This window comes from Bubalus bubalis, chromosome 9 (genome assembly GCF_019923935.1).
Source record: "Bubalus bubalis isolate 160015118507 breed Murrah chromosome 9, NDDB_SH_1, whole genome shotgun sequence".
Taxonomy (NCBI): Eukaryota; Metazoa; Chordata; class Mammalia; order Artiodactyla; family Bovidae; genus Bubalus; species Bubalus bubalis.
In genome coordinates this window covers 17128977-17143294 of record NC_059165.1, presented here as the reverse complement: position 1 = coordinate 17143294, position 14318 = coordinate 17128977, and the positions used below count along the sequence as shown (strand labels likewise).

At 41.8% G+C, this 14318-nt stretch overlaps 1 protein-coding gene across 15 annotated transcripts in view; it reads right to left on the bottom strand.

Moving 5' to 3' along the window:
• FAM172A (family with sequence similarity 172 member A) overlaps window positions 1-13156 on the bottom strand; it is a 414351-nt gene extending 401195 nt beyond the window's left edge. For 12 of the 15 annotated variants that reach the window (XM_025292221.3, XM_044947295.2, XM_044947288.2 and 9 more), the window contains exon 1: window positions 12980-13155. The gene's annotated coding sequence lies outside the window, so the exon portion shown is untranslated. Of the gene's footprint in view, window positions 1-6704; window positions 6770-12979 lie in introns of all 15 variants that reach the window. The other 3 variants (XM_044947287.2, XM_044947297.2, XM_044947299.2) reach the window with 2 other exon arrangements.
• Between the last annotated feature and the right edge of the window lie 1162 nt (window positions 13157-14318).

Below are 14318 nucleotides of genomic sequence, written 5' to 3'. Positions count from 1 at the left end.
AGACACCACTTAGCGACTGACCAATAACAGCAGCAACAGGTTAACTGACTGTAACAAATGTAGCGCCACTCTTGATGCAGAATTTTATAACCAGGAAGGCTGTGTGAGTCCAAGAGGCAGGAGGTATATGGGAAATCTCTGAACTCTCCACTCAACTCTGCTGTGAACCTAGAACTGTTCTAGAAAATAAAGTCTATTAAAAAGAGAAAAAATTCCTCTCCAGAAGACAAATGACGCTGAGTAAGAAATGTCTTCTAAGCAAATCCAGGACACTACGAGGAAAACATGGTTCAAAGATGAAGCTGAGTGTTAAATACTAATGTGTCAATACATTATAGGTGACACCTTAGAATATTAGTCAGTCAGACAAAAGGCCCTTTCAAGAGAGTAGAGTGTGCCTCACTGATTCTCTCAAACAATAAAGCTTATAGAAAGCTTACGGTCATTGTCCTTCAGCCTAATAAGCAAGAGCCTGAAGTATACAAGGATTTAGCTTTTAAGAAAAAGGTGTAGTTGTGGCGTTTGTCTAACTAAATAAATGCACCTCAATAGAATTCACATCTCAATAGAATTTACAGAATATCCACAAGATGTATACAGGATTTTCAATACATCTTTTAATTTAATATTTAAAAGATTTAATACATCTTAAATGAAAAGAGGTTTTTGGACCCTACAGTTTTACTAGTAGGAAGTAGATGGAGAAAACCACTCACCTACAAGCACCTACTATATTTTATGGAAAAAAAAAAAAAAAAGAGGTAAGACCAAGAGCACAGACGGCAAAGATGTAAACTTGGATAACAACTCCCAGGCTTGAGCCCTATCAACACTGCCCATCTGGACTTCAGAAACGCTATGAGCCAGTGATGCCTTTGCGTCTCCCATTTTCCCCCTTAAGAAACAAGAATGTCTACAGAAGTTACCCTGTGCCTGACCCTCCACTGTATTTTGGGAGGTGGGGCAGATGGGTGAGCAGAGACAAGTGGAAATGAGTGAACTCAAGAAGCTATGCTGAAGGAGTGACCTTCAAGGAACCCCACCTATACCTGGACCTGCCTTAGATGATGTGGTTCTGGACTTCAAGATGATACCGTCATAGAATGAGACATGTGATGGCCTTGGGAAGCGGTGAGCGCACTGTATATGGGGATTCAGGGAAAGGACAGGAGCCCTGCAGGCTGGGGGGTGGACGGTGGCAGGCAGCCTTCCTCTCTTAGGAGTCACGCCTCCACAAAGTAACCTCCCACACCGACCAGAGCTGACGTGTACGACCAACAGTGAACAGGAGAAGCAACAGTATCACTCTTCTGAGACTGTGGCTTCCATTCTTCTCGAGGATCATTCACTCTTGAGAAAACCATGTTGTGAGCAGCCATATGGAGAGAGGGGCCCGAGCAGTGAGTGAGGGAAGCTTCCTGCCAACAGCCACAGGGGCGCACGTTGGAAGCACATGATTCAGACCAGGTTAGACTACAGATGACGGCAGCCCCAGCTGACGCTGAAATTCCAACCCTGCAAGAGATCCCAAACAAGAGCTAAGTGAAAAGTTAAAGTGTTAGTCGCTCAGTCATGTCTGAGTCTTTGCGACCCCATAGACTGTGGCCCACCAGGCTCCTTGGTGTATGGGATTCTCCAGGCAAGAATACTGCAGCGGGTAGCCATGCCCTCCTCCAGGGGATCTTCCCGACCCAAGGGTTAAACCCGGGTCTTCCACAATGCAGGTAGATTCTTTACTGTCTGGGCCACAGGAACCTAGCTAAGCTGCTCCTAAATACCTGACCCTAAGAGAACATGCAGATAACAGATGGTCTTCATTTTAGCTGCTAAATTTTAAGATAACTTGTTACACAGCAATAGACAACATATATTCAAATCCCCAGCAAACTACTGCACATCACTTTAGCTCCCAGATTCATTTATTTTCATTATCACTGACTACATTGCTTACTGATTTTCCAATTCAGCAATAATTTATTTTCCACGTGGGGAAGGAGCTTCTTTTGGATTTACCAAAACAAAAATGCTGCTTTCTCCCACTGTTTTTGGATTTTAAAAATAAAGGGAAATTAGCTTTAAAAACTCATTTTCAGTGTTAGGGATTGATCTGGCTCTAAGTCTTTTTTGTTGTTGAAAGAGAAAGAGAGAAAAACCTTATATTTTAAACTGGAACAGTGAGAAACACAAACACATATGCTTGTTTGGATAAAAATAATTATACATGTTTTTTTATTGAGGAAAAATATTCAGAATAAATAAACTGTTTTAAATAAATAGCTTATTCTGAATGATAAAATGGAATCATCTAGTTTGTTAGAAGTACTTGCAGTGTTCCTAAAGCAGATCAAATTTTCACCATTATAATCACTCACACTGCTTCAAAATGAAATAATATCTGCAAAAAATAATACTTTTATCATAATTACCTGTGAAATATATTAGCATGAATTGATTTTATCATATTAGTCACCTAGAAAAAAGTAGGAAAATATCCTGAAAGAAGAAAATACAGATCAAAAATGCTTTCCTACTGAGGAGAAGAGGTCCAAAACTGTCTCCAGTAAGACCAAATTTATCGTATCTTAGAACCAAACCTAGAGTCATCCTGTATAAATTCAGACCACAATCCAATATACAGGAAAGACCCTACCATCTAATACTTTTCATTTTTCCTTCTTCCTTTCTTCTACTTTCATGTACCAACTTTTCTGCTCAATCTTTTTAGATGGTATATAAACTATAAGTCCTCTTGGAGGTCTCTCTGATCAAATTCTTTCAAATTTTTGAGCAATTTCGGGTGATTTTAGTGGGTCTAAGGATAAGCCTCCTATCCTTATCCCTCAGAGGGCAGAAAGAATGAAAACCATAATCACAGAAAACTAATCAAAGTGATCACATGGACCACAGCCTTGTCTAGTTCAATGAAACTATGACCCATGCTGTGTAGGGCCACCCAAGACAGGCGGGTCATGATGGAGAGTTCTGACAAAACGTGGTCCACTGGAGAAGGCAATGCCAAACCACTTCAGTACCTTACCTTCAGAACACCATGAACTATATGAAAAGGCAAAAAAATAGGACACTAAATGATGAACTCCCCAGGCTGGCAGATGCCCAATATGCTATTAGAGAAGAGTGGAGAAATAAAACCAGGAAGAATGAAGAGAAGGAGCCAAAGCAAAAACAACACCCAGTTGTGGATGTGACTGGTGATGGATATAAAGTCCGATGCTATAAAGAGCAACACTGCATAGGAACCTGGAATGTTAGGTCCATGAATCAAGACAAATTGGAAGTGGTCAAAGAGGAGAAGGCAAGAGTGAACATCAACATTTTAGGAATTAGTGAACTAAAATGAACTGGAATGGGGGAATTTAACTCAGATGACCATTATATCTACTACTGTGGGCAAGAATCCCTTAGACGAAATGGAGTAGCCCTCATAGACAACAAAAGAGTCCGAAATGCAGTACCTGGATGCAATCTCAAAAACAATAGAATGATCTCTGTTCGTTTCCAAGGCAAACAATTCAATATCACAGTAATCCAAGTCTATGCCCCAACCAGTAATGTTGACAAAGCTGAAGTTGAATGGTTCTGTGAAGACCTACAAGACCTTCTAGAACTAACACACCAAAAAGATGTCCTTTTCATCACAGGGGACTGGAATGCAAACATAGGAAGTCAAGAGATACCTGGAGTAACAGGAAAATTTGGCCTAGGAGTACAAAATGAAGCCAAGAGAATGCAGGGGTCATAGCAAACATCCTCTTCCAAGAACACAGAAGACTCTACACATGAACATGACCAGATGGTCAATCCTGAAATTAGATTGATTATATTATTTGCAGACAAAGATGGAGAAGCTCTATACAGTCAGCAAAAACAAGACCAGGAGCTCACTGTGGCTCAGATCATGGCTCCTTATTGCCAAATTCAGACTTAAATTGAAGAAAGTAGGGAAAAACCCTACACCATTCAGATGTGGCCTAAATCAAATCCCTTACGATTATACAGTGGAAGTGACAAACACATTCAAGGGATTAGATCTGATAGACAGAGTGCCTGAAGAACTATGGACGGAGGTTTGTGACATTGTAAAGGAGGCAGGGAACAAGACCATCCCCAAGGAAAAGAAGTGCAAAAAGGCAAAACGATTGTCTGAGGAGACCTTACAAATAGCTGGGAATAGAAGAAAAGCAAAAGCAAGGGAGAAAAGGAAAGATATACCCATTTGAATGCAAAGTTCCAAAGAATAGCAAGGAGAGATAAGAAAGCCTTCCTCAGCATTCAATGCAAAGAAATAACAGGAAAACAAGAGCATGGAAAAGACTAGAGATCTCTTCAAGAAAATTCGAGATACCAAGGGAACATCTCATGCAAAGATGGTCACAATAAAGGACAGAAATGGTATTAACCTAACAAAAGCAGAAGATATTAAGAAGAGGTGGCAAGAATACACAGAACTGTACAAAAAAGATCTTCATGACCCACAAAACCACAATGGTGTGATCACTCACCTAGAGCCAGACATCCTGGAATGTGAAGTCAAGTGGGCCTTAGAAAGCATCACTATGAACAAAGCTAGTGGAGGTGATGGAATTCCAGTTGAGCTATTTCAAATCCTAAAAGATGATGCTGTGAAAAGTGCTGCACTCAATATGCCAACAAATTTGGAAAACTCAGCAGTGGCCATAGGAATGGAAAAGGTCACTTTTCATTCCAATCACTAAGAAAGGTAATGTCAAGGACTGTTCAAACTACCGCACAATTGCACTCATCTCACAAGCTGGCAAAGTAATGCTCAAAATTCTCCAAGCCAGGCTTCAACAATACGTGAACCGAGAACTTTCAAATGTTCAAGTTGGATTTAGAAATGGTACAGGAACCAGAGATCAAACTGCCAACATCCACTGCATCATGGAAAAAGCAAGAGGTCCAGAAAAACAACTATTTCTGATTTGTTGACTAAGCCAAAGCCTTTGACTGTGTGATTCACAATAAACTGTGGAAAGTTCTGAAAGAGATGGGAATATCAGACCACCTGACCTGCCTTCTGAGAAACCGGTATGCAGGTCAAGAAGCAACAGTTAAAACTGGACATGGAAACAACAGACTGGCTCCAAATAGGAAAAAGAGTACACCAAGGCTGTATACTGTCACCCTGCTTATTTAACTTGTATGCAGAGTACATCATGCAAAATGCCAAGCTGGATGAAGCACAAGCTGGAATCAAGATTGCTGGGAGAAATATCAATAACCTCAGATATGCAGATGATACCACACTTAAGGCAGAAAGTGAAGAGGAACTAAAGAGCCTCTTGATGAAAGTGAAAGAGGAGAGTGAAAAAGTTGGCTTAAAGCTCAACATTCAGAAAACGAAGATCATGGCATCTGGTCCCATCACTTCATGGCAAATAGATGGGGAAATAACGGAAACAGTGACACACTTTATTTTTCAGGGACCAAAATCACTGCAGATGGTGATTGCAGCCATGAAATTAAAAGATGCTTACTCCTTGGAAGAAAAGCTATGACCAACCTAGACAGCATATTAAAAAGCAGAGACATTACTCTGCCACCTAGATCTGTCTAGTCATGGCTATGGTTTTTCCAGTAGCCATGTATGGATGTGAGAGCTGGACTATTAAGATAGCTGAGTGCCAAAGAATTGATGCTTTTGAACTGTGGTGTTGGAGAAGACTCTTGAGAGTCCCTTGAACTTCAAGGTGATCCAACCAGTCAATCCTAAAGGAAATCAGTCCTGAAATATTCACTGGAAGGACTAATGCTGAAGCTGAAACTTTGGCCACCTGATGCAAAGAACTGACTCACTGGAAAAGACCCTGATGCTGGGAAAGACTGAAGGCAGGAGAAGAAGGGGAAGACAGAGGATGAGATGGTTGGATGGCATCACCAACTCAATGGACATGAGTTTGAGCAAGCTTTGGGAGCTGGTGATGGACAGGGAGGCCTGGAGTGCTGCAGGCCATGGAGTCGCAAAGAGTTGGACACGACTGAGTGACCAAACTCATGGAAAACTGAGTTCATCGAACTCCTAACATTCCTCTGCTAGAGCACATGAAACCTAATCGCTGATTAAGAAAAAAAAAAAGATCATAAATTAGTATATTAGTCTGCTCCAGCTGCCATAACAAAATACTGGCTGGCTCAAACAGAGGACTTTATTTTCTCACAGTCCTGGAGGCTAGAAATCCCGGATCAATGTCTGACAGGGTTGGTTTTTGGTGAGAACTTTCTTCTTGGCTTTTAGACAGCCACCTGTTTGCTGTGTTCTATCTAACATGGTAGAGAGATAAATCAAGTGAGGTTTCAGGTATCAAGACACAAATCCTATCAGATCAGGATCCTACCCACATGAGCTCATTTAACCTGAATTACTTTGGTGGGGTTAGAGCTTCAAATTATGTATTTTGAGAGATGCAACTGACTCCATAGCAATTAGAAACTATCAGGGGATGTCATGTTTAGAAGCATTTGTGTTATAACATTCTTGATACTTTTCCAAACAGCCTCAATCTTAGAAGAGAGGTTACTTCAACATCATCAGTTCATTCGGCCCTGCGTTCAAATGCTAAAGCCATTTTTGTTCCTAATCAGAGGAAGGAAGAAGCAGAAAAAGGAGATGTGAAAGGCTTTGGCCAACTATAGAGTTTGATGCAACAGTCCACACAAGAGATTACCTTCACTTCTAATGCCGATTACAAGTGCACAGGATCCCCAAAGTCCATTCAGGTCTGATAATTTCCTAGAAGAGGTAAATAACTCACTGAAAAATTTTTATACTCATGACTATAGTTTAAGCATGTTAAAGTCAGGGAAGGGAAAAAAGCATACAGGACAAAGTTGAGAGTACAAACACGCAGCTTCTGATGTCTTCTGTGAAGCTGTGTTGTTTAGTCACTAGGTCATGTCTGACCCTTTTGCAGCCCCATGGACTGTAATCCACCAAGCTCCTCTGTCCATATCTGCTATAAACAGACATCCCAACCAGCACATAAGATCCTCAAGTATGGGATCCAGACTGACGTATGACTAGGCATCCATCTTTTACGGATTCAGATAACTGAGACCCTGCCTGACTATTTCCCTGTTTTCCTTGCCTCATATTTCAGTTCATGTAGATCTTGGGCCTTTTCCAGTTCCTGTATCTCCCTACTTCTTCCCATCACTTTTGAGATAAGAGTCCAATCCCTGTTCAGCTATAATACCTGTTGACAGACCCCCTTTCTTTTCTGCCAGTACTTGCCCTGCTTTCCTGATCTGATCCTTCCTCTCTTGTTGACCAACCAACTCCTGGATCTGACAACTGAAGATAAATACTTCAACTACATTAATGGGTATTAAGACAAATGAACTGTGGTGATTAATTATTTCCCAAACTACTTGAGTTACTGTAAGAGTCACTTCCATAGTATAGACAAAGACATGATATCAAGAAGAATGGGGTAATTCAAGTCAAGAGAATATCTCAGTTATTAATTAATCAAACTTTTTAGTTTCTTAACTGCTTTACCTTGAGTTATAATTTTGGTCACATGTCTAGCTTGTTCCATGTTCTAAACAAAGCACACAATACTAAGTTATGCTTTTCAGATGAAAAAGATATCACACTCCTTCATTACCTTGGATATTAACTCTGAATTTTTTCTTTAAGTAGAAGTACTGTGTCTGTTGAGCCACATACAGTATCTTCCCTGCTGCCTTCTTTCACCGTATCACATATGATGGCAATGATTAGCAGGGGATAGGAAAACCAGCCACATCCACAGCCATTAGCAGTTATACTATTGGGTACTAGTTGCTATCATTTCCTTAATTAGCTACTAAAGGGTCTTAAGAGGCCCAAATCCACAGTCTTAGTCTTATCAACGCCTCTCTAACCACTAAGCAAATCAACCCTAAGTATATTATCAACCTAGACTACACCTGAAATTAATATCCAATCTGCTATAAAGAAATAGAAACATACAATAAATGCTTTGCTTCAATGATCTGTCTTCACAGTGATATTTTTCTCTACAGCAAAAATTATCTGTTATCTATATTGCAGTATCTATATAGCAAAAATGAACCATTCTCCAAAAAAGGAGACAAGAACACAATATCAGATTAAGTAGCAGAGCACTGCTACCTCTAAATTATCTTTAGTTTAGCTGTGAAACATTAAGCAAGTCAGTCATCTGCTACCTCATCCATAGCAAATTCATAGAAAGATACGCAAGAGTGTTGTACAATTTTTCATTCAGCACTTTAAATCAAAGCATAGTAATTAACTTAAATAAGCTTTATAACTTAAATAGCTAAATGCAGTACCCAAAAAGTATTTAATAAATGATAGTCGCAAAGAGTCGGACACGACTGAGCGACTGATCTGATCTGACCTGATCTGAGTGTAAAAAACTGGAGAAGGCAATGGCAACCCACTCCAGTACTCTTGCATGGAAAATCCCATGGACGGAGGAGCCTGGGGTAGGCTGCAGTCCATGGGGTTGCGAAGAGTCGGACATGACTGAGCGACTTCACTTTCACTTTCATGCATTGGAGAAGGAAATGGCAACCCACTCCAGTGTTCTTGCCTGGAGAATCCCAGGGACGGGGGAGCCTGGTGGGCTGCCGTCTGTGGGGTCTCACAGAGTCGGACACAACTGAAGTGACTTAGCAGTAGCAGCAACAGTGTAAAAAACATTCAACAGTTTTTGTTTTTTTTTAAAGATGCATTATCTTGCACTAAAAATAAAAAGTCCTTCCTTTCTTAAATGGATAAATTAAAAATAATTTTTAACAATGCTGAACACTGTTAAACTACAAAATTAGTCATTAAATTACTTAATTAAACCTCACTGCTCTATGGCTGGAGATGATATGATATACGGTCTGAACAACTTAAGTTTATTTCTGTGGGCTGTATACATCGCACACCCTCCAAATACTAAGCGTTGAACCAGATGAATTGACATATGTTACCTGGTATACAGTTGGTGCAGAGAAGGCAATGGCAACTCACTCCAGTACTCTTGCCTGGAAAATCCCATGGACGGAGCCACCTGGTGGGCCACAGTCCATGAGGTCGCTAAGAGTCAGACACGACTGAGCGACTTCACTTTCACTTTTCACTTTCCTGCATTGGAGAAGGAAATGGCAACCCACTCCAGTGTTCTTGCCTGGAGAATCCCAGGGTCGGGGGAGCCTGGTGGGCTGCCGTCTATGGGGTCGCACAGAGTCAGACATGACTGAAGCAACTTAGCAACAGCAGCAGCAGCATACAGTTGGTGATGGACAGGGAGGCCTGGCATGCTGTGATTCATGGGGTCGCAAAGAGTTGGACACGACTGAGCGACTGAACTGGAACTGGACTGAACTGGACTGAACTGGACCTGGTATACAGTAGGTGTGGCTGAAATGCAGCCGTGATTTGCACTCCCACCCTGTCCCCAGCCCCTTCCAGTCTGTGGAGCTGGATCACTTTCTGTCATTTTGTTGCCAGGTCCCCTGTCTTCTCCTGTCAGTTCCAGGGCTTAGTCCCTTAATGTTACTGAACTCCTTTGCTATTCTCCATCTAGCCACATCCAACTGCTACCTAACACATCTTTTCTCTGTTTCTTCATCATTTTTCTCTCTTGTTTCCTGCTCTTCTCAGCTACCAGAAACAACAACACAAGAGCGATCTACTTCAGAGCCACAGTCAGCTGATCAATATATTCCTTCCCATCTAAAGAAAAAGAGAAAAGAATCAAAGCAGGTCAGGATGATCTTCGGCTTTTCAGAACTTTTCATCACAGTCTGATACCCAGACGTTCATTCATTGTTATAAAAGGTATTTCACGGTTTATTTTACTTCTAAGTTTGGAATTACTACTGGTACTTGGTCTATAGAGAATTTAAGTTTTGATAATTATAGCATTTTAAGTTTAAAAAAGTAACAGAAGACAAGGTGGCTGCTTTCTCAACCCTTAAAAAAATTTGCCAAAAAGCCTGCAAAATTTTCTATTAAGATCAGACCTTAAGGGGAGTTCCTGGGTGGCCTCGTGGTTAGGATTCCAGACTTTCATTGCCATAGCCTGAGTTCAGTCCCTGGATGGGGAACTGAGATGCTGCAAGCTGTGTGCCACAGCCAAAAGCAAACAAACAAAAAATGGATCTTAAAATAAATGAACAGTGCTCCAAAGAAGGACATAAAAATATGGCCAAAAAGCAGATTAAAAGATACTTAATATTACCAATCATTAGGAAAATCAAAACCACTGAGGTATTACTTCATACCCATTAGGAGGACTATTATTATTATTTTTTTTTTTTTTTAAGAGAGAAAATATGCCTGGCGAGGCTATGGAGAACTGTTGGTGAGGATGCAGAGAAAATGAAACCTCTGCACCGCCAGTAGGAAGGTAAAATAGTGCAGCCATTGTGGATAGCAGGATGGCAATTTCTAAACAATTACATACAGAATTAGCACATAATCCAACACTTCCACTTCTGGGTATATAACCAAAAGAAATGAAAGCAGGAGACTCAAACAGATATTTGCACACTCGTGTTCACAGCAGCATTATCTGCAATAGCGAAAAAGTGGAAGCAACACAGTATTCACAGACAAATGAACAGATAAACAAATTGTAGTCTATATATATAAGAGAATATTATTCAGCCTTAAAAAAGGAAGAACATTTAACATGCTGCACCATACATGAACTTTGAAGGCACTATGCTAAGCAAAATAAGCCAGTCATAAAGGGACAAACGTCATATGATTCCACTTATATGAGATATCTAGAGCAGAAACAAAATTCGTCGAGAAAGAAAGTAGACTAATGGTTGCCCAGGGCTGAGAAGAGGGAGAATGGGAAATGTTTAATGGGTATGGAGTTTTGCTTGGGGAAGATAAAAAAGTTCTGGAAATGGATGGTAGTGACAGCTGCCTAACAATGTGAATGTATTAATACTTGATGCCACTGAAGTGTACACTTAAAAATGGTTAAAAAGACTGATTTTATGTTATGTGTATTTTACTACAATTTTAGAGAAAAAAGAATGAAAAGTTGACATAAGTTAGCTTTTTTCACTCACTACTCAGTTATCCATGGCCACTGTACAAACCCAATTTGATCCTAAAACAGGACAAGTTATGTAAACATGCTAATGTGAGCCTGGAAACATCTCTACATATCTGGAGACATCAGATTCTCCTCATAGAGGTCTGTCGGGAAAAGCTGAGAAAAATAGGCTGTCAATAAAAAAGATCACTTATGGTCACACAAATCACTGAATAAATATTCTTGAGAATTTTAAACACTGATGACTGCATGCCTAGATCCTTGCTATTCCAAGATATACCAAGATATTCCAAGATATACCAAAGCTATTTCTTTTCCTAGCCTGAAACACATACCACATACCTCCAGAGCTCACTTTCTGATTTCATCTAGATCTCTACTCAAAAGTCTTCTTATCAAAGAGGCTGACACTGACCACCCTATTTAAAAGAGCATGCTCCATCATTCTCTCTCCCCTCAGAGTGCTTTATTTTTCTTCATAGCTCTTATCACTACTTGACATATTTACTTGCTAATTGTCCTTCTCTATTCACAATGTAAATTTCAACACAAAGACGGCCTGTTCCGTTTGCTATTGGAAACCCAGCACCTAGAACGCTACCCGGCACACTGAAGGTGGCCAATGTATTAATATCTGTTAATTGAAGGACTGGATAGATGTTTACAGTTTCATAGGTCATATTGCCCTCTTGACTTTGGTACCAGCATTGTAGTAGCCACTGCCTCAAAGCCATCCAGAGTATCCCTGGTTTAGGCTTCACCCTTAAGTTGAAGGAACACTTAGTTGAAGAGTCAGATAGAAGCCTGGTAGCAGCATGTCAAAAAACTGCTCCCGAACTTACTTTCTAACTCAGTTCAGCTCAGTCAGTCCCTCAGTCGTGTCTGACTCTTTGCAACCCCATGGACGCAGCACTCCAGGCTTCCTTGTCCATCACCAACTCCCGGAGCTTGCTCAAACTCATGTCCATGGAGTTGGTGGTGCCATCCAACCATCTCATCCTCTGTCGTCCCCTTTTGACGTTCGTTTTCTAAATACATTAAATAAATACAGTGTATCTGTTCCTCTCAATGAGGGATAAAGAATAAACAGGAAGAATGTATCTCTAACAAAGCTTTAAGACAAAAAGATACCGTGAATTGGATATTTCACGCATTTTGGTAAATGGTGTAAGGCACATGGTAGCCTGAAAAACCAGAGGATTTTTCCCTTTGGAACTTTGAGAGGATTTGGGGAAATAGACAAATGCAATATAGTAAAAAACTAATCAATTACTTGGCACAACGAATACACAGTCCGGAGCTCTAGAGGAATATGTTAAATCTCTGGATGAGGGAAAGAGAAGACTGACTCCAAAATATACCTAACTTTATTTCAAAGTCAAGTCTTCAATTACGAATGCATCCCAGTGAAATGTCCCACCAGAGCTCATGCAAGTTACAAGTTTTGAGAGCATTTTATAACTGCACTTCATAGTCTTCCGTCTGCAGCGAATAATTCCTGATAAAGGTCTGTCAGGTGATGGTAATTTTCGTAGAAAAATCTTTAACCAGAAAACTGCAATACATCCCCCGCCCCACCCTACCCCCCAACCTGAGAAAGCTTAGGAAGGCCCATTACTCTACAGTCTGCAAGTGGAAGGAGACTCAGCCAGGGAACACACGTGTTCTGCCCCGCATCGAAAATGGAAATAGCAGGAGTTAAGCTGCCCATCGGCGAGGTCCTGGGCAGAGGGCAGAGGGCAGAGGGGTGCGCAGGAACCACAGCTTGGCTCCCGGGTACCCTCCGTCCCCCTCCGGCGGCTGCGACCCCCGCCCCAGATGAATCAAGGGGCCGGCCTCTTCCTCTTGATTCCGGCCCGGGCCTGCCCCCCGCAAACTCACACGCCGGCAAACGCTTGTCCTACCTGAACTCTGCCCCCAGCTGCAGGGCTGTGGGGGGAGGCGGGAGGAGGCGTGGCCTTCCAGCTCGCCAGTCGAACTCCCTCGTGCGGTTGTTATGACTTTCCCTCTCGGGAATCCGCGCCCCGATCAAGTTCAAGTTGCACTTCCGGGGTCCGCTAGAGACTGCAACGTCATCGCGCACGCGCCGCGGACGGCCGCGACCGGCCGGAAGTGGGCGGGGCGCGGTCGCTGGGTTGGTTCCCTGGGCTGTTCAGTTCAGTTCAGTTCAGTTCAGTCGCTCAGTCATGTCCGACTCTTTGCGACCCCATGAATCGCAGCACGCCAGGCCTCCCTGTCCATCACCACTTCCCAGAGTTCACTCAAACTCACTTCCATCGAGTCGGTGATGCCATCCAGCCATCTCATCCTCTGTCGTCCCCTTCTCCTCCTGCCCCCAATCCCTCCCAGCATCAGTCTTTGACAATGAAGAGTCAACACTTCGCATGAGGTGGCCAAAGTATTGGAGTTTTAGCTTTAGCATCAGTCCTTCCAAAGAACACCCAGGGCTGATCTCCTTTAGAATGGAGTGGTTGGATCTCCTTGCAGTCCAAGTGACTCTCAAGAGTCTTCAACAACACAGTTCAAAAGCATCAACTCTTCGGCGCTCAGCTTTCTTCACAGTCCAATTCTCACATCCATACATGACCACAGGAAAAACCATAGCCTTGACTAGACGAACCTTTGTTGGCCCAGTAATGTCTCTGCTTTTCAATATGCTATCTAGGTTGGTCATAATTTTCCTTCCAAGGAGTAAGTGTCTTTTAATTTCATGGCTACAATCACCATCTGCAGTGATTTTGGAGCCCCAGAAAATAAAGTCTGAGACTGTTTCCACTGTTTCCCCATCTATTTGCCATGAACTGATGGGACCAGATGCCATGATCTTAGTTTTCTGAATGTTGAGCTTTAAGCCAACTTTTTCACTCTCCTCTTTCACTTTCATCAAGAGGCTTTTTAGTTCCTCTTCACTTTCTGCCATAAAGGTGGTGTCATCTGCATATCTGAGGTTATTGATATTTCTCCCGGCAATCTTGATTCCAGTTTGTGCTTCTTCCACCCCACCGTTTTTCATGATGTACTATGCATAGAAGTTAAATAAACAGGGTGACAATATACAGCCTTGACATACTCCTTTTCCTATTTGGAACCAGTCTGTTGTTCCATGTCCAGTTCTAACTGTTGCTTACTGACCTGCATATAGGTTTGCTCTGTCTTCAAAAGGTATCCTAAATCTAACCAGTTCTTACCACCTCTACACCTTCTACAGTGGTCCTCAATGGGTGTTCAAAGTGACTGTTCTAA